The 23,015-nt window shown below is 41.3% G+C and overlaps 1 protein-coding gene across 2 annotated transcripts in view; it reads right to left on the reverse strand.

Moving 5' to 3' along the window:
* Positions 1–23,015, reverse strand: part of LOC126365912 (cytotoxic granule associated RNA binding protein TIA1-like) — a 1,308,360-nt gene that overhangs the window by 409,702 nt on the left and 875,643 nt on the right. The window lies entirely within an intron of this gene.

Raw genomic sequence — 23,015 nt, forward strand, 5'->3', positions numbered from 1 at the left:
AAGTGTGTTCATCTCCCCTTTACGTTGTGACATAGAAGAAGTGAGAAACAAAATAACATCCGCCGTAACTACTGTATTGCTATAATAGGTAAGGTTCATGACGAATTTAGCTATCGTCTAGATGTTATTCGTATTGCTACTGGTGGGCACATATAGCATTTGTAATAGCACAGCTAAAAGTTTAAGAAGTATTTTGAGATCAATCCCATGTCTGTAGTACGTTTTTATCAATAAATACGGAGCTTAGGTGGAATCAGATCATTCTTTTTGAAACAACTTGTATACAAGGTGAAAAGTATTTAAGCCGACAAACTCTGGGAGGTTGTAGGGGACATCAAAACAAATGTTTTTCCCTAATGTCATTTTTTCCTGTGAGGAGTATTTAAACCGGTAGAGGAACTGTGCTCTGGGTGGATAATCAATTGGTTCCAGGTTGTGGACACACTGTAAGTGAAATGGACGTAACAATTGCTCTCGAAGGACTGTTCTTACATTCGTCTGATTCGTCCCCACGTTACGTGCTTCCTCAAATTGCAGCGTTCTTACCGTGTGACGGTGTCCGTGTCCAGGTAATCTGCTAAATGATCCGGTCTCAAGCAGACGTTGGTACATAGCAGCAAAGTTCGTATGATCTGGGATACGGTGATTAAGATATTTGATAGACCCGCTGTGCAGCTCGTCCGTTGTGGTGCGCTACGCAGTACGCACCATCCATATCAGTGTACTCACTCCAGGTGTATGGCTCGATTAGTAAACAGAGACAATGCACTACTACACTTGTGGACAGCAGTTGTCTACAACTGAAGAGCGTAATACGCCCTCTAACAACTGAAGATCGTAATAAGGCCTCTAACAACTGAAGAGCGAAATACGCCCTCCACAGGTTTAGATAATCCTCATAGGAAAAAATGACATTAGGGAAAAATATTTGTTTTGATGACCTCTGCAACCTCCCACAGTTTGTCGATTTAAATACTTTACACCCTGTATAATCAGTTGCAGCTGAGGTTGGAGCTGGTAGCCCCGAAATTGATGAAGACACGATAAAATGAAACTGAAGTTTTGCAGTCAGAGGCAAATGTATTCCCTTCACTATTTTTACATATCCCTCCCTGTCCTCCCCTACTTACACTTAGAGTGTTGGAACGTCATCGGGACTGTAGCCAGTGAGCCTATCTTAAACCAAAACTGCTGATCCGCCACAAACATACCCCACTACTCTCTTCACCTTCCCCCCCCCCCCCCCCCACTCAGTCTTTTACCAGAGATGGCAGTTTATCTTACTTCTGTTAGAAGATACTGTAAGTAGCAACAGGTTAGTGTGTGTCGGCACAGCTATCTCTAGACTGAAGTTCCACCTCAGACCTATCTTAAACCAAAACTGCTGATCCGCCACAAACATACCCCACCACTCTCGTCACCTCCCCCCCCCCCCCCCCCACTCAGTCTGTTACCAGAGATGGCACTTTATCTTACTTCTGTTAGAAGATACTGTAAGTAGCAACAGGTTAGTGTGTGTCGGCACAGCTATCTCTAGAGTGAAGTTCCACCTCAGGTTTCGCACATCGCTGGTACAGCGCTAGACCCGCAGTGCCACTCGGCGAGAGCTGTCAGCCCAGATGACGCAATCGCATCCCCTCTTTGGAGCGTCTGCAGAGCGTAGCGCATGATGGAAGTGGGCGGGGCCCTGTGTCAAACTGTAATTACCAAGAACGCCGTCAGGCGGCACTGTGAGTGGGGCCAGGGTGTGGCCAATTCGCTTGTTGCTGCTGCCACTCTGGACAGACGCTGAAAAATTGCGGTGCCGCACGTGACATGGGAGGGGGAAGAGTGGGGCGGGGGGTAGGGGTGGAACAACCCCATGCGTGCGTGCTCGACCGTGTCTCAGCAATGGCAAGTACGTCATCCTTCTCATTAACTGACGAGACTTACAATGTAGGCTGCGAACAAAAATTGCGGCTGGGCCTAATCTCAATAAAATTGATCGTACTGCGGTCCCGCCTTCGTTTGTCACACCAACTGCAAATGTTGGGTATCAAGATAAGTAACCGAGCTACAGCAATCTACTGAAGTCGCTCAACAGCGGAATGGAAGCATGTATACATATACGACTATACATAGAGTATACAAAAGAAATTTGGTACACTTGTAGCAGTAGTTAACCAAGATCTATGAAGGAACAGAGAGTTCCAAATGATTGGAGAAATGCGAACGTCATTTCCCTTTTCACGAAATATCGTCCATCTGTATCATAGAATTCTAGCCCTTCGTCGCTGACGTCAGTCTGTTGTACATTTCAGGTATACGTGTTGTAACAGACCAAACAAATTCTCTATAGCAATCAACACGCATTCCGCATACTTCGGTTGCCTGCAACCCAGATCACTCTCTTCGTTCGCAGGACAGATAGAGCAGTAGATACTGGCGTGCAAGTTGATACCCTACTGCTTGGCTTCCGGAAGGTGTTTGATACAGTTCCGCCCTGCCACACAACGAACAAAATACGTGCGCATGGATTATAAGGTCATCTGAGTGAATGGGTTCAGGAGTTCTAGCAAAGAGGAATAGCTCGTTATTCTTAACGGAGAGAAATCTTCGGATGTACCGAAGAGAGTGTTATTTATGTTCACAACTTACATAAATGACATAATAGATAACTTCGAGAGTCCATAATGCGGTTCGCGGATGATGCTGTCTTATAAGCACAAGTCACAACATCAGAAGACAAGCGAAATGCAGGAACTGCAAAGGATCGACGCTCCGTACGGGGACTGCCATTTGGCGCTGAGGCTCTAGATACCGTCTCCCAGGTTGATGTCGTATTCCTCGACTTTCAAAAGGCGTTCGACTCAGTCCGCATTGTCGCTTGCTCCAAACAGTGCGCGCTTACGGTCTATCCGATGACATATGCGGTTGGATAGAAAGATTTCTATCAGACAGAGAGCAGTATGTCGTCCTGAATGGGGTGACTTCAACAGAAGCAAGCGTAACTTCAGATGTGCCGCAGCGCAGTGTATTAGGTCCGCTGCTTTTTACGATTTACGTAGACGATCTGGTTGATGGTACTGACAGCGGTATTAGACTGTTTGCCGAAGATGCTGTAGTCTACAGGAAAGTAGTATCACACGAAAGTTATGAAGAAATCGATGAGGATTTGCAGAAAATAAATGCGTGGTGTAATGACTCGCAGTTATCTCTCAATATTAGTAAGTGTAACCTAGTGCGTATAACAAGGCGAAAATCCCCATTAATGTACGAGTACAAAATAAATGCCCAGTCCTTGGAAGCGGTAACATCCGTCAAGTATCTGGGTGTGACTATTCGAAATTATCTCAAATGAAATGTTCAGATTACTCAAGTAACGAGCAAGGCGAACTATAGATTTCGGTTTATTGGTAGAATCCTGAAGCGATGCAGTCCTTCAACAAAGAAAATTGCTTACAATACGTTATTTTGTCCAGTCTTAGAATACTGTTTGTGTGTATGGGATCCTTACCAGTTGGGTCTGATTCTAGAGATTGAGAAGGTCGAAAGGAGAGCGACAAGATTCGTGACTGGTACATTTAAACATCGCGAGAGCGCTACAAATCTCATAGAAAGTTTGAAGTGGGGCACACTTGCAGATAGGCGACGCCCTAAACGGAAGGGGCTGCTCACTAAATTCCGAAATCCGATCCTCGCCGAGGAAGTAGAGCATATATTGTTACCACTAACTTCCAAACCGCGCAATGATCACCATTCAAAGATAAGGGAAATTAGAGGTAGTACTGAAGCGTTCAGACAGTTGTTTTTACCTCGCGTGACCCGCGAGTGGAACAGAGGTGGGAAATATGACTTTGGTGTGAATTGTGCCCTCCGCCACACACCGCTTGGTGGCTAGCGAAGTATATGTGTAGATGTGGATGTAGAACTTAAACAAATGTGACGTAATATGTACAAATTGCCCGAAAAGTTCTTTGTTGTATGATCACACATTTGCTGAACAGCTACTGTAAGCAGTCATTCCCATTAAATATCTGAGAATATAGGCACTGAGCGATTTAAAGTGGAGTGGCTACTTGAAACTTATACTAGGAAAGGCAGAGAGATTTATTCGCAGAATCCTAAGAAAGTGTAGTACACAATCCGTTCGCCGATACTTGAGCATTATTCCTCAGTCTGGGAGGCTTCTCAAGTAGAAATATAGAGAAAATGGGAAGGAACAACGATATTCGTCGCGGTTTCGTTTCTCAAGCGTGAAAGTGTTAAGGAAAGGCATGTTCAGTTCCAATGTGACGCGCTGCAAGAGGGGCGTTGTGTGTCACGATGCGGCTCGTTGTTATATTCCCGCGAGTGTACATTGTAGAACAATTGAACATCTGAACTTTTCCTACATATATCGCACGAAAAGGCAATGAAGGCAAAATTAGGGCTATTCATGCTTTCACAGTCGTTCTTCACTGACACCGTTCATGGCTGGTTCTGATAAAGGGAAAATGACTTGAAGTATCCTCTGGCAAATATCGGAGGCCACTTGTGGTGTACAGATGTAGATGTAGACAGTCCGTCGTCGGTTTCATTTAAAGTATTGTATATAAAGGAGATCGTCTAGCGTAAGGAATATCAGCGTCCAGCCACTACTACCACTACAACGTGAAATGTGAATGACCAGTAGCACCCAGAGGAATCCGATTACCGTTAACGGCTCATCGATGTTTCTCCGAAGTTCTCTTGAACGCGCAACTCCGTTTTATTAGAAAACTGAATGGGTGGTGTTCGCAAGCCAACAAAGAGTAACGTCGCAAGCGAATAATGAAACTATAGGCATCAAGAATGCTGCGGATGCTTTCAAAATCTTTTGAGCTTTTAGACATTACACTGTTCACATGGAACAGGCAATGCGTGTGAATAACAATTTCGTCTGTGACTTCTAAATTTTAAGAAGACTTTTGACGCAGATTCAACGAAACATATGTTAACAGACCGAGAGAAACGTGGCACTGATTCGTTCTATGTGAGAGGGCTGAAGAATTTATACGTCAGTGCTACAATGTTAAATAGATTTCAACAGGTTAGTGGGAAATTTAGAATGAAACGAGAAAACACCTATTTTTTGCACCTATACATTCTTTTAGCACCTGGCACTTTCAATATCGTTACTATTGCCGTTATTATTGTTATTATAACTTGTATTATTATTATTATTATTATTAGTAGTAGTAGTAGTAGTATTAGTGGCAGGAGTAGCAGCAGTGGTAGAGGTGCTGCCAGTATTAACTTTATTAGTGCGAAGTCAGTATAATTTACTTACATTGTCTCTAAACGCATCCAGATTATTTTAATACTGTTTGTCGTATTAAAATTGTTATTTCTTGCGTAACTATGATCTTAAAAAGGTATTAGGTGCGTGAAGGCCTGGCCTGATGTAAGAAAGGGTCTGATGGCTCTAAGCAAATTATGTTAAATAAATAAATAAAAAACAAAGTTGGGACATGGAGAGTCCACGTCTGCAGAACAAGTTTCTTTACTTTTAGCGGAAGTTTTGAGATCCCTTGACTAAAAAAAAAAACGAAAGAGAGCAAACGTGTTAACGGAAACATCTGAGCAAGCTTCGTTTTACTGGTGAAACGGTAATTTTTGCTTGTATGGAAGACAATAATCAACATCAATTACATAATAGCGTAAGTCTTTATGTGTATCAGAAAGCGGTTTAGTAATACACATCCGAATACAAATGGTTCAAATGGCTGTGAGCACTATGGGACTTAACATCTATGGTCATCAGTCCCCTAGAACTTAGAACTACTTAAACCTAACTAACCTAAGGACATCACACAACACCAAGCCATCGCGAGGCAGAGAAAAACCCTGACCCCGCCGGGAATCGAACCCGGGAACCCGGGCGTGGGAAGCGAGAACGCTACCGCACGACCACGAGATGCGGGCTCCGAATACAAAGCCGAGGAACATCTTCTCTGGTGACAATAAAAAACTTGGAAGGGCACCTTAGCAGCTTACAACTGAAGACAATAATGCACAGAAGAGTTTATTCAGAAGTAGATGTCAAACAGACTGTTATGGTAGAGATGATCCGTACTGGGATTCCTCAAATATTTACAGGGGGTATTTCAGAAAGTTCTTGACTCCGTTCCTCACGAGCAGTTTCTAATGAAACAGCGTGCCGCTAGAACATCTTCAAAGTTGTGCATCCGAGGTATCCTGTAAGAAAGGACACAGTTTGTAACGCAGGGCCGCTTTAACACCCAAACCTTAAAAGCGGCCGCTTGAGGTGCCGAACTGAAAGCGGCACGAACTGTGGTCTATATAATGTTCACTATAAGAAAAACTGCCACGGATGACAGCATACGATAGCAGAAGCAAGAAAGTTCCACGTTTGTCAGACAGTTGCGTATGTCTCCAAAGGCTTCATTTTGATATGTACTTGAACTGTAGGAATGTTTTTCGGGAAAGAATTAAATTTCTGGGAGTGGTAAATCTAACCATTAAACGTTCGGTCAGAGGGTAACGTGCCCTCTGTAATTAAAAAAACTGAGTTAACAGATCAACAACGAACTTAAATGGATGTCTTACGACATCCGACCCGAGCAGATGCAACGAACTAAAGCGAACAAAAAGAAAAAAAAAAGACGTCAGTACCGCATGGCAACCGAATATCAAAGAACATATCATCAACCTGGGAGGTTTTGTTTCCGACAGAATACTCATTTCAGTTTTCCGAAACTGTTTCATCGCGGAAGATGGTAATTACCTCCAAATTTGTCGATTTCATACCGTTAAGTACAACATGTTGAGTACTATTGCTAGTTGAAGCCTGCAGAGGTACCAATATAAGGATTTTATCGAAGAAGAATTGTTGGTATGTACACGAAAACTGTATGGGGATTATCCGTGATTTTGTTAACAGAGTATTTCTCTTTCGTCTGACACACGAATTCGAGTACTTTCTCAGTTATATACACAAAAATTTTGACCATGTTTAACAATTCTTAACTATTTTCATAGAAACTAGTTACATGTTACTGGTGAGTTTTCGTCACGTTATATACAAATTACGCACTTAACCAATATCCTAACAAGTCATTACAGAATCAGATATCTTCAACGTTTTTGTCCCATTTTTCCGATGGCAAGAGAAATAACTTGTAAATTATTGAATTAAAAGGTAGAAAGAAAGTGAAACAAACAAACTTTATATTTTCGTTTTTTTCACTCAGTTTGAATTACATGTTTATTGAACCTAGAACAATACAATAGGTCTAGTCCCTCCAGATTTCACAAAAAGAGTTCAAACATGTCAGGTTTTACTTTAAGTGGAAATGAACTGCTTCTTCTTTTACTATTTAGCACTAGAATAAGATTCATAAATTTATTTCTGTTAAAGAGTTATCTCTTTGTAGTGCATTTTTAAAGAATTATGAATAAAGAACAGCTCATTTCTGAGATCATTATATTTAGATTTTGTTTCATATCTCAAGCTCAAGGAAGAGCCACTAATATATAAGGAATTGTGTGCAACGGGGGGGGGGGGGGGGGGGGGGTGAGGAGGGAGGAGGATTGATAAGTCGCTTGTTGACGCCCTGAAGTCACGGGTATTCATCTAATGAACCTGTAACAGGCCTTCCACGGTTCTTAATCTGTATCAAAGAATAAAAAAAACAAGCTTAGCAGCCTCCTTACGGATAATGCTATTGTTTTCCGCTTAGTAGGGTCTTCAGATGATCAAAACGGATTACGAAATGATTTGAACAAGATAACAGCATGGCGCGGAAAGTGGTAATTGATTCTAAAAAACTAAAAAGGTTGAAGCCCTCCAAGTAAGTACTAATTCCGCTGAATTTCCCGCCACATGACAAATAAGATAAATTGAAACACTTTAGATTCAACTAAATAAATAGAGATTACAACTAGAAACAATTTAAATGGGAAATATGACATTGCAGATGCTGTGGAGAAGGCGAACCAAAGACTGCGTTTTGTTGATAGAACGTTTTGTTGATAGAAAACTGTGCAGATTCAACAGAGCTAGTAAAGAGACTGCCTATACTACGATGTGCAGTATTTCTGAGTTATAGGGGATCTTTACCAGGTGTGCTTGACGGAGGATATCGGAAAAATTCAAAGAAGGACAGCACGTTTTATGTGATCGTGAACTAGAGCATGAAGCGCCACGGAGGAAGGAGTGTCACGGATATGTTACGTGAGTTGGTGTGGAAATCATTAAAACAAAGGCGTTCATCGTCGCAAAGTTTCAGGAAATTTCAATCATCAACTTTCTCCTTTCAGTTACAAAATATTTTATTCTCTCCCACCTACGCACGGAGAGAACGCCATCGTTAGAAAATAAAAGAAGTTAGAGCCCGCACGAAAAATTTATGCGTTCTTTCTTCCCACGTCCTGTTCGAGAGTGGAAATGTCCAACCCTCTGTCAAGCATGTTAGTGTGAATTGCAGATTAATCGTGTAGATGTAGGGAAGATCTCGTTAAAGCACGTTTATATCGGATGACTATAGTACTACAGAATCACAATTTCAACACATTATTCTGTTTTGCTTTTAATCATAATTTATTTTACTGCCCACAGTATACATTCTATTTCAAATCTGAACCCATCACATGGATTATCTCTTCACCGTACGATCTGCTGATAACAGTTTGATATCGTTGTTCCCCGGTAACAGTCGAAATTTTTTGCGAGTCAAGTGTAACGTTGCCGACCGCAGAGAGCGGGGTTCGTTACGCTGGAGGACGCACGCACGTAACATTTTATCGCTAATGATTGGCTCGTGCCATATCGTCAACACTCCTCGCGTCGTTAAAGCGCAGCTGCTAACTTTATCCCGGGATTTGAGTCAGTAGCTCTCTTAATCTGCAAATTTTTATGCGGTGAAACGCTCGTAATGTGACGCATAAAGTTAGGCTTGATATTTTAGGATGTTTACGACCCACCTGTCATAAAACGGCAAGACAGATAAACCGCGCCCGGCTGTGATAATTAAAACGAATTTTAGAAGCCATAGGGAACCACTGCCGTTGCCAACGGCGTGGAAACTTTGATACGCGTCTGCAGTTTCTGCAGCACCGAATTTGACTGGGGAATTTATAATTAAAAGAGTGATCGGCCCCGAATATTACCAACATTTTCAAAAACAGGAGTGCGTAAGCATCCAACTTACTATGGAAATTGTTATAGCAGCTATTTAGCCTGTGTCGAGAAAATAGTGACTATCATTTACGTTTTCTGAAGCATTTGAAATTGAAAATGAAATACCGCATCTCTTTCGAAGGATTTTAATATAAAAATATTATCAGTCTGTCATCCCGCATGGCTGTACAGTTGCTTTATCATAGCTCCTTTTATGAGTTCCTGTCATTGAGAAGTGTTTACTGACGCACAAGTTGCGCTTGAATGACCGAGGTACAGTCGTGGACAAAACGAGCGAGACCCCTCGCCTTTTCGTTATGCTGATCCGCACACCTTTAAAGTCTGCTGCACAGCATAACAGGCAAGGTGACGAAGTGCTACCAACATACTACGGACAGGCGTGAAATTGAAAAACTACCCGAAATTTGTCAGACTGTTTTCAATCATTGTAAGACTTTATTAGTGCTGATTAGTGTGTTAACCACAACACCTAAACATAAGATACAATTGAGAGAAGAAACGCTAATTAGTATGAACTGTACAAACAAAAATGAATTTCAACTTATCGAGATAATATAACTTTTAGTAAGACGAAGTACCCCAGATCGTTAATATTAGCAAAATATTATGCGCATTCGTCTGCGAAATGGTCTATGTCACCGTTGCTGACCTACCTGAAAGGGTTCAAATTTAGCAGTGCGTGAAGTTTCATAACGAAATGCAGTTAAAAATCATTCAGTGCCACACTTACGTCAATTCAATTATTGACATAAGCGGGAAAAGTAGGCAGTAACAAGTATGAAATTCTACAAGAGTTACATATCGACATCCACAGGGCGCCGGTACAGAGTAAAGGTAGCAATAAAACGTATTGGCGGCGCGAGAATTTCTTAAAATTCCTTTACTGATAGTCTATCGGCCACCATCGAGATTAGAACCGAAAACAAATCAGACCTCCCTTGCAGTAGCAAACACCTTTCACTACGCTAGCAGACAACCCAGGCAAACAACCCTCTATTATTACGCTAGACATGAATAAGCCGGCAATTTCGCAATGAAAATGGTAAAATAATGTGCAGTTTCGGTTGCATAGAGCTTTCTGGACTTAAAAACATGAATTGTCTACCTTTATGTCACCACTTATGTGACAATCATTCGGGATGTTTATCGAAATAACAAAAAACTGTTATTAGCGAGTAAATTTAGTAGGATAATTCTGCACCACCCAGGAAATAAACGGCCACGTAGCTGCCAAACGTATCCTACAATGTTTCGGATTTTCCATTAGACGCGCCACAGCCAGAAAACGTTGGTTAGCCGAAGTGTTTCCTAAGGTAGCTAGCAATGGGAATGCTCGCACATCTAAAATGCGGTGGCATTAATTGTGGGATTTGAATTACCACTTGTATAGGCAAATGGATTTTATTTGCATTCTTGTAGACGTGATTTGGATCGAAAGCGTAGCTACGAATAATATGCTGATGTATCGACTGCAACTGGAACATTTCGAATAAAGAGAAGGGGAAATTATTATGCGGCCCTCATCTTCAGTAGCTGTAGTAGCTATTTTCGTTGTTAGGATTTTGTCACGTAAATCGGTAAAAATGGAGCCCTACTAGTTTCACATTCTTGACCCTCTGTCTGTCTACCCAACCCTTAAAACCCGTTTACCTCGAGTGCAAATGGACATAAATGCGGAAATGTGTTGCACTTCCTGCGGTATACGGTCCCTTGGTGGTGTAAAATGTGAGCTATGTCAACGCAGTCTAAAGATACGACCGTTTATGTAAAGAAAATTTACGCGAAAGGTCAAAAAATGGCTCTAAGAACAATGCCATCAAACTGCTTAGGTCATCAGTCTCCTAGATCTAGAACTACTTCAACGTACTTAACCTTACACACACCCATGTCCGGGGAAGGATTCGAGACGCGCAGTCCTCGATATAACGCCGTTGAGCGGACGACTAACCATTGCCGGCAAGCTGTTAATATCATCCGGTGTTACTAAAAAGTTATTCACTTCTGGAGAATGATTTTCTGCGCAGTTCATTTAAGAAATAATAACTAAACTGTATTTGATGTTTCGGAAGAGGAAGGACGCCTAATTCATTTCCCCTTGTCTTTATTCATGATGTTAGATTCGCAATCTGAGCATACGTACTATCCATAACCATACTTTAGATCCAAGTCACAGTCACAGATATGCGAATACAACACATTGGATTATACCTGAGGAATTTCGTTTCCCACGAAGTGGTGGCAGACGATTCTGTGGCGTCTTCGAAGCTCGAGATTCGCCAGTGCTAGCTATCCCAGCACATCAACTGAGCGAATTTGCATAGTATGTTGGTAGCACTTCGTCGACTTGCCTATTATACTGTGTAGCAGACTTTAAAGCTGTGCGGACCAGCATAACTAAAAGGCGAGGGGTCTCGCTCGTTTTGTCCACGACTGTACGTTTACAGTCAACGGAGCAATCGTGCAGTGGCATACTGCGTCATGAGTCTCACATCAAAGCTCACAGCTATTAACCTGACTGTTACCACGTATTGTCCAATACCGGCATTCCTGATAATGAAATAGCAGATAGGCTGGCTCTAGAAGCCACTTACGAATATATTGGAACTCCAGCTGCGGATCATCTGAAATTAGTAATCAGAGGGAACTGGAATGAGGAATGACGAGTCATTCATATACAAAGGCAGTGATTATCCAAATTTAACACAGTTATAGTTTGTGGCATGAGAAGTATCAATGCTCGAGAAGATTTAAGAACAGTACAACTTGCCTCCTGTTCAACGACGTTCGTTACGAGAAACAGATCTTAATGGCTTATTGGCTGCCCCATCATGCGGCTGTGGTAAAAGCTAAGGTGCCACAGATGTGATAGTACGATACTACAAGTATCTACTACCACTGCATTACACCTAATCAGCAAGGGATATCCTGCGATAACTTCCATGATCATGATGTTAGGTCTAAAGAATTTTAAAGTATTGCTCCTATTGGATTCGTTTTTAATTGAAGTGGAGATGAGCTTTCAGTGTGCCGCATAATTCATAAATATCTCTTGGTTTGTAACTGAAATAGCAATCAGCCACAAGTTTGGTGTAAATAAGTTTGTTTGAATCAACCCGGGGCCGGTTTCAGATTTCTTACAGATCCATCAATGGTTGTTATAGATTTCGTTGTCTTCTTGCTTCCTCGTTTTGTATTAGTTATTGGTTTGCTGCGCTGCGACAGACAGAATATTTTGTGATCTCTATTTGTAAAAGTTTATTATAGATTCAGTTCTTGAGATCTCTAAGAATGCATTTGTGAAGATGTTTTCTAGTTATTAAAATGGGAAATGCAGTGACTATCCGCGTTTTGTATGATTCCGGGAGGCGAAATCAAAGTGCATTTTCGTTACGAATTTTTAAATGAACATACTTGTGGACTTATACTATGTGAGTACTGTCCAGTTCACTGAAAAACACCTAACAACACACTATCCTTTGTTTAACTGCAGCACAGACGAAAACGTGTACAAAGCATGGCCCAACTTCACTTGAGTAACACGAAGAATATATTCAAATACGTAACAACCGTTAAATTGTTAGGTTACCATCACCGTTATGGTCTATGCGCTTAATAAAAGTGTTTGCTAATGCAATGGAATTCATTAAAAGAAGGAAAAGGGAATTAAAATTATTTACAACAATTTCTAATATGCATGTGCAAAAAAGAAAGGAGTAGTAGTATTGTGGAATTACAGTGAGATGTCTGACATCGAAATAATACTGAGGCATTTTTAAATACACTCCTGGAAATTGAAATAAGAACACCGCGAATTCATTGTCCCAGGAAGGGGAAACTTTATTGACACATTCCTGGGGTCAGATACATCACATGATCACACTGACAGAACAACAGGCACATAGACACAGGCAACAGAGCATGCACAATGTCGGCACTACTACAGTGTATATCCACCTTTCGCAGCAATGCAGGCTGCTATTCTCCCATGGAGACGATCGTAGAGATGCTGGATGTAGTCCTGTGGAACGGCTTGCCATGCCATTTCCACCTGGCGCCTCAGGTGGACCAGCGTTCGTGCTGGACGTGCAGACCGCGTGAGACGACGCTTCATCCAGTCCCAAACATGCTCAATGGGGGACAGATCCGGAGATCTTGCTGGCCAGGGTAGTTGACTTACACCTTCTAGAGCACGTTGGGTGGCACGGGATACATGCGGACGTGCGTTGTCCTGTTGGAACAGCAAGTTCCCTTGCCGGTCTAGGAATGGTAGAACGATGAGTTCGATGACGGTTTGGATGTACCGTGCACTATTTAGTGTCCCCTCGACGATCACCAGAGGTGTACAGCCAGTGTAGGAGAACGCTCCCCACACCATGATGCCGGGTGTTGGCCCTGTGTGCCTCGGTCGTATGCAGTCCAGGATTGTGGCGCTCACCTGCACGGCGCCAAACACGCATACGACCATCATTGGCACCAAGGCAGAAGCGACTCTCATCGCTGAAGACGACACGTCTCCATTCGTCCCTCCATTCACGCCTGTCGCGACACCACTGGTGGGGTGCTGCACGATGTTGGGGCGTGAACGGAAGAGCGGCCTAACGGTGTGCGGGACCGTAGCCCAGCTTCATGGAGACGGTTGCGAATGGTCCTCGCCGATACCCCAGCAGCAACAGCGTCCCTAATTTGCTGGAAAGTGGCGGTGCGGTCCCCTACGGCACTGCGTAGGATCCTACGGTCTTGGCGTGCATCCGTGCGTCGCTACGGTCCGGTCCCAGGTCGACGGGCACGTGCACCTTCCGCCGACCACTGGCGACAACATCGATGTACTGTGGAGACCTCACGCCCCACGTGTTGAGCAATTCGGCAGTACGTCCACCCGGCCTCCCGCATGCCCACTATACGCCCTCGCTCAAAGTCCGTCAACTGCACATACGGTTCACGTCCACGCTGTCGCGGCATGCTACCAGTGTTAAAGACTGCGATGGAGCTCCGTATGCCACGGCAAACTGGCTGACACTGACGGCGGCGGTGCACAAATGCTGCGCAGCTAGCGCCATTCGACGGCCAACACCGCGGTTCCTGGTGTGTCCGCTGTGCCATGCGTGTGATCATTGCTTGTACAGCCCTCTCGCAGTGTCCGGATCAAGTATGGTGGGTCTGACACACCGGTGTCAATAAGTTCTTTTTTCCATTTCCAGGAGTGTACATTTGAATATCAGCGCAGATATCGTTTTCCAAGGACTAAGCAGACATTTCTAAGTTATGCAAAATTGGTGTTACCCTAGGAAATAGTAATTTTCTAATGTTTCTTACACACCGAACCACAGTCTAGATACCGATCACACGAGTACTGTGAGATTCTGCATCGAATCCCCTTTCTTACCATCATTTGTGGATTATGCGATTGTTTTCCACTCTTCCCGCTCTTGCTTACGACTATTCGTACAAGTGGAACATCATTAATTGTTGTGTGCAAAGGTGGATAGGACAGAGGCTACACAAGTAATTTTTACAAATTCGATTTAATTAATACAGGGTGGGGCAAATAACAGTGGATCGGACGAGTGGCGGCATCAACAGAGGAGGAAAAGACCTACATTTAATTCCAGCGGATGGGGCAACAGCCCAAACAGCCGAACCTTGGAGCACGTTTACAAAATATTTACGCGTGGCGTAGTTGTTAGCGGGGATCAGTGTGGTCGCGGCCCTAGCTGGCCACGCAGGTCACATCATACGTAAGTGTGCGATTACTTTGTGTGGGTAGCCCTCAAGTCTGAGTGTGTCGCAACAAACCCCATAATCTTCAAGAACTGAAGCATAACATTTCAGATGACATTGCAGCAATTCTAGCAGTTCAGCTTCGATCCGCCTTCAACAACTTGCTGACCAGTGCCTAAAAGAACAAAGAGATGAATGGTGGTTATTTTAAACATCTACTATTGTCAGATTGGTATTGTATTTCCTTTCCTCTAGTGTGTTTCTTTGTACTACGGAACTCTGTTCTCTAGGCCACTTTTATTTGCTCCACCCTTTATAAATCACTGGATAAACCATCAACGGATTTTACGTGGAAAACGCCATTATTAAAGTAACGTACTTTACCAACGCTTAAGTTGAATACTTAGATGTGGGCCGTATGTTTATCCTCAGGTAGAGGCTAGTTATCAGATGGAACAATGTCTATCACGACGATCTTTGTTTGGAACCTAATATCACTGAAATCATGTTTATTGGTTGTGTGCAATGTGTCATGTCTGATTACTCTGCGCTCTTTGTTGCTTCTGTGTGTGCTGTTTTTCCTCAGGTAACGTGAAAAACATGCAGCCTGCTACTATTTGGTCACAGTAGCTCTCACAGCATGATTAGGAAAGAGTTAACACATAAATGATAAAGGATCTAAAAATTGATAAACGAAACCGAAAGCTTTTTTTCATTTTCTACCTCTAAAGACATAGTCAGCACTTCGTATTCCGACCTATTCTACAGTCAGGGACGTCTCATCAGGTCGGTTGATAGTGCGCCTCAGGGAATACCGATTGGGAACATTAGCTAGTACATTATAGCGAAAGGTTCTAAACAGCGATAATCTTCTCTTCACAGTAACAGGAGAGTGCTGTAGTGTGGCGTTATAGTGATGACATCCCTCTTGTCTTATCACTCATCTACCTTAGGCTCTTATAAAAATAAACAGATAGTAAAACACAACACACTGCAACCAGGAGAAATTCGAAACCGAAATAAGCTTCAGGTGAAGATAAAAACTTTAAGGTTAGCCGTTGTCATTGTAATTTGTCAGAGGCGGTGAAGTACTTGAAAGACCGTTGAAACGTCCCCTTAGAAATATTATACATGACTGTGCTTAAACTGACACACAATATTTTCAGCGCAACGCATCAGACTTTCAAAAATCCCTACAAAAGAATGGCCCTGACTAACATTAACCTATACCTTTTACAAATCACTTACCTCACCAAAAATCTTCGTTACTCGAACTACTGCAATACAGCGAGCGCCTCTACTGCCAGGTAAATAAAAGATTCAGACTACTGAAGGCACTAACTACTGATAGGCATAGTTAGCAAATGAAAGATTTTGATAGAGAACAAACAATGTATTTACCTTAATAGTGTTCGAAAGTCATAATATATATAGCAGTTCATGACATCCAGTCTTACAAATTTCAAAACTCCGCCATTTCTCTCCCCACATCCACCACTGCTGGCGGCTCACCTCCAACGTACTTTAAAAATCGTGATCCCATGCCAAATATATCATTCAAAGCTCTCATAGTATCACAATGGTTCCGAAAAAAATATGAACAGTTCATAAAGCACAGACAAAATACAATTACAAAAGTGTGGAGTTATCCAACTGTGTAATTGCGTAAACATATGTCACTGCATGTGTCACTGAAGTAGTAAAAAAGAAATGTTTGTCTCTCTCAGTTAAATGATCAGACTGCTGTGTATTTTATGTGTTAGAGAAATATGGTACCGATGTGTAAAGTTGTATAAGTAAATTCCATATTAGCTAGGGCTCCTTGTGCTTGCCAAACACATGGTAAACCGTTTGAACGGAACGGTTTGTATTTCGGAAACAGGTAATCTACGGATTCAAACAAGGATATTGGAGTGTAGTCCAATTAAGGCAGGCTTTTCTGGGGACTCAATTTAGCAAACGACACACTAAAAGTGGTTGATGTTTTTTTGCTACTTCAGCAACAAGATAACTGACAACGGCAGAAGTAAAAATGATATAAAATTCAAACTAACAACAGCAAGGAAAGAGACTTATTGTAATACCAAATAGATTCAAATGTTAGGAAGAGCTTTTGCAAAATATTTGCAGTGTAGTCTTTAAAAGGAGATGGGACTTCGACCTTCAATAGTACAGAGAAACAGAGAAGCTTTAGAGATGCTACAGAACCATGTTGGAAGTAAGATGAGTTGGTCTGATTACTAATGACGAGTTATCAAATCCAGTTAGGGAGAAAGAGCTTTGTGGCAAACCTGATTTAAAGAGGGAATAGACTGACAGGGCACATCGTGAGGCACCAACGAATAGTTAATTTGCTTACGGAGGGACGGGTAGAAACTTCATATCGATGTAGGATGTTGCAAACGCAGGCCAGAACATAGCGGTAGGTATGAGTAGTAGTCAATCACAGATCACGAACAGTTTGATTTAATTTTAGTGCTTTCGCTCATCGGTTGCGGTCATTATCAGATAACCAGTGTCCTGACGACAATACGTTACAGAATTAAAAGCACGTATCTGACTCTGCTACCTATAGGTGTTTTTAAACCTCATCGTGTTGCCCCTATGGGGACGATTATCTAATGAAGCTCTTGTATGATGAGGAAACCGGTGAAATTGAATCACATTTCTGCGCGACCTTTGCGTGTTTTATGTGTATATTGACAAGAAAAGACTTGCGCCATACAGAATAGCTTCAAGAGACGCAACAAGCTGGTCTCGAGAGTAACCAGGGCAAGAACAACAGCAAGGACAACAACAACAGCAACAACAATAACATCGATACTTTTTGTGAAGGTGGCTCCCTCTATATCACTAAACGCCTGAAACGCTCGTTCCATCAACCAGTTGCTGTAGCAGGTTATCTTGATTTTCAGTATCTCATATAATTCTTGGCTACGTTTAAAAATTTGAACTACTCTCATAATCTGTTAATAAGCAATTATAGCCTCATATTAAAGCATAAGTCAAGTTCCAAAGTTAAAAACTCTGTATATGTCTTGAGGCAAAGTTTACACAAAATATGAAACCCATTTTAACTCGCTCTCCCCCCCCCCCCCCTCCCCCATTCCGCATACGAAATAACGAAAGGAAAAGAGTTTATCGCTTACTACATTTTTCGCTATACATATAGTCATGTAGTAGAACTTCATCATTATGCACGATGTTTGAATTTATTACTTCTTAACCAAAAACTATATTCGCAACAATTTTTGCAGTTGGTTTCCATATATACCACTGAATTTACCTGTCAGATCATATAACTGTACGTCATACAGTTCAAAACAGGTGACGTTTTATACGTAGGAGTTTATATTTTTTTAAAGAATTGAGAGTGAGGTTACTCGCAAGTTCAGAATGCCACGAAAACACGAACGCTGAGAAGCTGCAGTGTCACTCTACATTACTCAGAGGCTACTGTTAACAACATTTTCATCACCAGACCAAATGTGACTATGGCGTATTGGTTAGTTAATTAGCTACATGTTCAATAGATCATTTGAAATTATTTTTATCGAATTGAAGTGGAACGAGTCTGTTTATAGCGTATGTACAAATGATTAGTTTCGGTGGATGGCTGTATTTTGGCCTTTTACTAGTTACTAAACGGCACACTGACGTAATTCTTACATTAATGAACATATTTGTCAGTCCTATAAGTGCTACCTGTCTCTTAAGTAATAAATTAACTATTACCGTTGGTTTCAGGATGTGTCCCATCAAAAAGAGTTCAAATAAAAGAATTTGTCTTTGACAGTCACCTTTTATTATTTTCTTCCTCGATTTTCAGGTGGAAAACAGCGGTATCTTGTTACATATTCCACTTATTTGCTGTAAACATATGCATATGGAACAAGTGCCCAATATAAAGACAATTTTTCTTTTATAAATATTTGATCTCCGCATGTAAGCCCATTTTCGCAGCTGTTTTTAGATCCACAAGTAGTAATTTTAACACCTTTTGGTATGATTCCACACTGCAAGCATTCTTTGTTAAATTTGATACTGGCAGGGGCCCTGAAAAGTTTCAGTTTTGTTTTTTCGTATTTCATAACTTCCGTCACTGCCTCACTAGACAAACATTACCTTATATCGTTCATGTTGAACTGCTTTAAGTAATCTGCGACTGTTTCAATAATAAAAGCTCATAAGAGTCGCAGTTTCCTTAAAAAACAGTCCAACATGGACGACATAAACTTATGTTTGCCTAATAAAGCAGCGAAGGAAGATATGAAATGCGAAAAAAAACTTTTCAGGACTCTTGCTAGTATTACGTTTAATGAAAAATGCTTGCAGTGTGGAATAATTCCATAAATTTGTTAAAATTACTACTTGTGAAAATTCTGAAAAAAGCTGGGAAAATGTAGCTACATGCAGAGATCAAAGAGGAAAAAGATCTGTATAGCAGGAAATTGTTCCATATGCAGGCGTTTATGGCAAATAAGTGACACATATGACAAGACATAGCTTTTTTCCACCTGAAGATAAGAGTATAAATTACAGAAACGCGTCATGGGAGAAAATAAAAAGTTACTGACAATGACAAATTGTTTTATTTGAACTTTTGTTGTCAAAAAGTCGCAGTAGCCTAAAAAAAAAGTCCAACGTGGAAGACATAAGACGTGCTATCAACCTGCCCTTCCTTTAAGTCCAAGCTGTACCACGAAACTCCTGCGGAAGTTCGGTAGAGAGTTTACTAAATATTTTGCTACAATGGATACAGCTGCAGGTGGTGAACATTGCTAGCCCTGCTTATGCAGATTAGTCACTAGTTTTAGAAGAGAATTAATCAGAATGATGCAAAATTATTAAAGAATTGTTAAGAAAACAGGATTACGTGTGAATGAAGAGAACTCGGAATAACTGATGGTGAGTTACAAACGCCGAAACGATGCACATGTGACGGTACATGGATTCGCTTTTAAGACAGTTGACCGCTTCATCTACTTTTTAGTGAAAACAGCAAAACAAGGAACTAGATGGGCGTCTAGCGACAGATAACAAAATAAATTTTACTTGTATCAATCTCTTACGGAAAAGATCACTTAGTATTTACTTGATATTTCACTTTCACCAATAAACTGGTGTTGGTGACGTTATTTGAAGGTGAAGAATTAATACTTGGAAAGAAAGGTAAAGATAAACTGCAAATCTTTGAAAGTAAAATAGCAATGAATTTTTTGTGGACGTGCGTTTGATGAAAGTATCACAAAATGGAGGATAAGAAAACAGAAAAATCTACCCAAGCTGCCCACCATTGCAATATCAAGTACTAAAAAAAAAAAAAAAAAGAAAAGGTTGAACTTGTCTTTCACGCAGCAAGAATGAAGAAGAATAGACTACCTGGAATAGCATTATTGGGAACTGTAGATGGACTGATGTAGGAAGACCCACAGTCTGGTGTCGAGATAACATCTGGGAGGACGCAGCTGAGGTAAACATCGCCTCCAGATGGACAGAGAAGTACAGTCAGTAGAAAGAGGTGGAAGAAACTCGTAGTCTAGGCGTATGGTCGATAAGGTCCTTGTTGTCATATCTAAAGTAAAATGAAAGTAACAAATTCTGTTCTACTAACTTTTGCTTAAAAACTGATATCCTGTAAATAGCACATGTAGTTTAAGGCGAAGTTGCATAAGTAGGATTGAAAAATAATATTTTCATTAGTGTTAAATTCGGGCCAAAGTGCCATTTAGAAATTTGAGAATGGCCTGCGTGTATCCATCCACTGAAGCTTATCATCTATACTATATACAGATCCTGTAAACTGACTCGTTCCACCTTATTTCGATATAACAATTTTCCAAATGGTCTACGGAACGTGTAGGTAGGTAACTAAGTAACGTTAATTATGGCGAAACATGGCGCTCGCTACAGGCATCCAGTACATCTACATCTACATGGATACTCTGCAAATCACATGAAAGTGCCTGGCAGAGGGTTCATCGAACCACCTTCACATTGCTCTACTGTTCCAATCTCGTATAGAGCGCGGAAAGAATGAACACCTATGTCTTTCCGTACGAGCTCTTATTTCCCTTATTTTATCGTGGTGATCGTTCCTCCCTATGTAGGTCGGTGCCAACAAAATATTTTCACATTCGGAGGAGAAAGCTGGTGATTGGAATTTCGTGAGAAGATTCCGTCGCTACGAAAAACGCCTTTCTTTTAATGATTTACAGCCCAAATCCTGTATCATTTCTATAACACTCTCTCTCACATATTTCGCGATAATACAAAACGTGCTGCCTTTCTTTGAACTTCTTCGATGTACTCCGTCAGTCGTATCTGGTAAGGATCTCACGCTGCGCAGCAGTATTCTAAAAGAGGACGGACAAGCGTAGTGTAGGCAGTCTCCTTAGTAGGTCTGTTACATTTTCTTAGTGTCCTGCCAATAAAACGCAGTCTTTGGTTAGCCTTCCCCACAACATTTTCTATGTGTTCCTCTCAATTTACGTTGTTCGTAATTGTAATACCTAGGTATTTAGTTGAATTTACGGCTCCTAGACTAGGCTGAGTTATCGTGTAACGGAAGTTTCACGAATTCCTTTTAGCACTCATGTGGATGACCTCACACTTTTCGTTATTCAGGGTCAACCGCCACTTTGCGCACCATTCAGATATCTTTTCTAAATCGTTTTGCAGTTTGTTTTGATCTTCTGATGAGTTTATTAGTCGATAAACGACAGCGTCATCTGCAAACAACCGAAGACGGCTGCTCGTATTGTGTCCCAAATCATTTATATAGATAAGGAACTGCAAAGGGCCTATAACACTACCTTGGGGAACGCCAGAAATCACTTCTGTTTTACTCGATGACTTCCCGTCAATTACTACGAACTGTGACCTCTCTGACAGGAAATCACAAATGCAGTCACATAACTGAGATGATATTCCATAAGCACGCAATTTCACTACGATCCGCTTGTGTGGTACAGTAATACGGAATCGATCTTAAATCCCTTGTTCGGCTACTACGTTCGACCAGATGACGACAGTGTTATTGTAGTCAGTCTTGAAGTAACAGAAAGTAATATTGCAGCTCCTCGACATGTTTTTTTCCTTTTAGGGTTGCGTGCCTCAATCGGTAAAAAGGAACCTTTACAGGATCTCTTTGTTGTCTGTCAGTCCGCCGGTTAAAAACCGTTTTTCTAAGGAACAGGTAGCAGTATCACGCTGAAATTTGCGTGGCATAGAATTATAAAATTTGGCAAAGAGGAAAGTTTCGCATTACAACCAAAGGAAAAAATCCCAAATTTGTAAATTTGTAATTACATAGCACGAAAAAATTTTTTGTAATTTGTTATCTGCCTTTTTGTTCGTCTGTTAAGATCTCTTTTTCCCAGGAACGGGTAAAGTTATCAAGTTGACATTTGTGTCTCATACCAAGGTCTGTGGTGCCTTGGCAGTGTAATAAATGTAACGTTATAAGTTAATATAATCAAAAGACGGTCATTTACGATACGTTTTTTTACAATCGCAAACGCACTCACGAAAACATATAGAATACTGTTTGTTGATCTGCAAAGACGGAATTTGTCGAGAAGTACGGTTTCACAGCAGAAGTATAAGAAAAAAATCCGAAAAGTAAAGGAAAATATTCATATTTTTCTATAAAAATACAGCGACCAGCCACTTTTTTTAATGCGTTTTATTTATGCCAATATGCATTTCGGGTTTGCGCCCATCTTCGGCTGGCAAATTACATGTATCTTCAGTTTCTACAGTGGTAAAATATCGACAGCAGTTTGGATGCTGCAGCTGGCCTGTGCAAAAGCAGCGATTCCAATAATTTACTTCAATTTCGCGAGTTTAAAGTTACGCACTATCAGTTGTTCATTTTACTTACATACTCCGCTCCTTGTTTTTTCTTGGTCTCTCTTCTTTTTTGTAACAGTACAAATCCTTGTTGTCACGTATTTTACACAGGCGCACTGCGTTATCCGCCATGTTGTCGACTAGTTTGCGAACATTTGTTACACATACAACTTGAATCGCCATATCTTCGTGCAGTAATCGCTCCCGTAGGCCCTCTATCGGTTGACGGATAAATTCCGAAAAGCGTCATATGAGCAATATAGTCATCCCTTGCATAATG

This window comes from Schistocerca gregaria, chromosome 4 (genome assembly GCF_023897955.1).
Source record: "Schistocerca gregaria isolate iqSchGreg1 chromosome 4, iqSchGreg1.2, whole genome shotgun sequence".
Lineage (NCBI taxonomy): Eukaryota > Metazoa > Arthropoda > Insecta > Orthoptera > Acrididae > Schistocerca > Schistocerca gregaria.